Source organism: Sitodiplosis mosellana, unplaced genomic scaffold (genome assembly GCF_009176505.1).
Source record: "Sitodiplosis mosellana isolate CC-2019 unplaced genomic scaffold, AAFC_SMos_1.0 Smas_scaffold_5981, whole genome shotgun sequence".
NCBI lineage: Eukaryota > Metazoa > Arthropoda > Insecta > Diptera > Cecidomyiidae > Sitodiplosis > Sitodiplosis mosellana.
In genome coordinates, this window is record NW_022601223.1 from 1 (window position 1) to 1,933 (window position 1,933).

At 33.3% G+C, this 1,933-nt stretch overlaps 1 long non-coding RNA gene across 1 annotated transcript; it reads right to left on the reverse strand.

The window, feature by feature from the left end:
• Nucleotides 1-108: 108 nt before the first annotated feature.
• Nucleotides 109-1,022, reverse strand: LOC129573166 (uncharacterized). Its single transcript, XR_008688565.1, has 4 exons — nt 899-1,022; nt 728-826; nt 461-566; nt 109-247 (listed from the first exon to the last, which is right to left on the reverse strand). It is a non-coding gene; the product is annotated as an uncharacterized LOC129573166 (long non-coding RNA).
• Nucleotides 1,023-1,933: the final 911 nt, after the last annotated feature.

The window sequence follows — 1,933 nt, forward strand, 5'->3', positions numbered from 1 at the left end:
AATGAGGTGGGTCTATCCCCACTATGCCCCAAAACGGGCCGCTGCCCCTTTGTCAAAATTATTTTTTTTTCATATCCTATCGATCTGTATATTCAAATTTGAAATCGACGCGTTTCACTTTGAAGCCTTTACTAGTCAACAGAATGACCATTTTTGGTACCAAAAAGTGATTTTTAGCCAAAGAGGTAGATAAAACATATTTTTTCTTGGTTGATATGTTCAGAAATGTTGTTCAATTATACGTTGGCTACAAAATTGTCAAAGATAGTGGTCAGAAAAAATGAATATAAAAATGATAATTAATTTTCTTATAATATTGTAAAATTAACTATAGCTAATAAGTATTATATATATTATATAGTTATAACCATTTTATTAATAACTAGGCTTCTTTAATTATTGTAAAATTTCCCAAATGATTTTTTCAAACAAAAAAATGAAATTTCTATATACAACTCACTTTTACTGTGAAATTTCGTATGATTTCCGTCGATTTGTAATACTTCGGACAGAATTATCAATTCGTCTAGCTGAGGTTTCTTAAATTCTAATTCTCGAACAACGCCCTGTAAAAATTTAGAATATCGAAAATGAGTTTAGTAATCTGGCTTCTTTATAGAATGCGGAAAAAAGAAACGACACTCCGCGGAAAAAACTCTGAAGACATAAAAAAGGTATTCACATTCGAAAACCGATTCTATCTAGTATCTCCATTCTCTATTCTTACCTTTTGTTTGTTTATTGCTTCTTGAATCGCTTCTATATCTCCAACATCTACGTGATACTTCTTGGCCATGTTTTGATCCAAGTTTAACCAATCGAAAATCTATAACAATACGAAAATAATACATAATTTAGACATTCCGATTTTCCCAAAATTTGTTTATTTAAGACATACTTGATTAAATAATCTGTCCAAGTTTTCTGGTACTAGAGGCTTAGAAATATTTGGCGGGTGGATTATTGAACGTCCTTTAGCTGCGAATGATCCTGGCACATAGTTCAATTCAGGCAAATTTTCTGTTCAAGACAAAAAATCAAACAAGGTATATATACCTGTATATTGTTCTATTTTCATCAGATATGACATAAATGCAAAATTAAAATTTGTGGCACTTGAGCTCTGATTTGCTTGTCCACGAGCTTGTCCTTTATTTTCAGGTAGTCGCTGTGCTGTAACGTGCGTACGCTCTCTCCAATTGCTATGTCGTTGCGTTCATTGGGACAATTTGCGTTCCCCTTAACGATGTCACGCATGAATACAATTGGAGCATTCACTCTCCTACGTTCTAACGATGTTATGTTCAAGATCTTTGTGGTCCGATACGCGCGACTTTGTGGTCCGAAACGGACAATCGACAAAAATCGACACCAAACGGACAAATGCTGTCCGTTTTATCTAAATGTGTGAAAAGAATTTTTTAGTTATTTTGTTAGAAAAATTTCAAAATAACTAAAAAATATATATCTCACTTGAAAGAGGGCTTTATGACTCACAATTTGATATCTATCTTCAAGTCCTATTCACACATTTAGATAAAACGGACAGCATTTGTCCCAAGGGGCAATCCACTCAAAAGTAATACATTGTAGACGGATCGTCATTATTATTATAATTGTGTGTCTACTCATTATTTCTCCAACGGTGTCGCATGCTCACCGCATCTCGCGATGCGCATGCGACACCCGCTAATGACAATTATAAAATGTGAAGAAGAATTAGAATAAAGTTTGATGTCAATCACAAAACATGGTTATACTCATTCTCAATATAACCAACCCACTACACTGGCACTGCTCAGGTTTTGAACAAGGAAATTTATTTTGATCAAAAATGATCATAATTATTTTCAATTATTAAAAAATAAAAGTGTGATTCCAAACAGTGAATACACAAGAGTGATATACACACAAAAGTAGTGATATCCAGAAG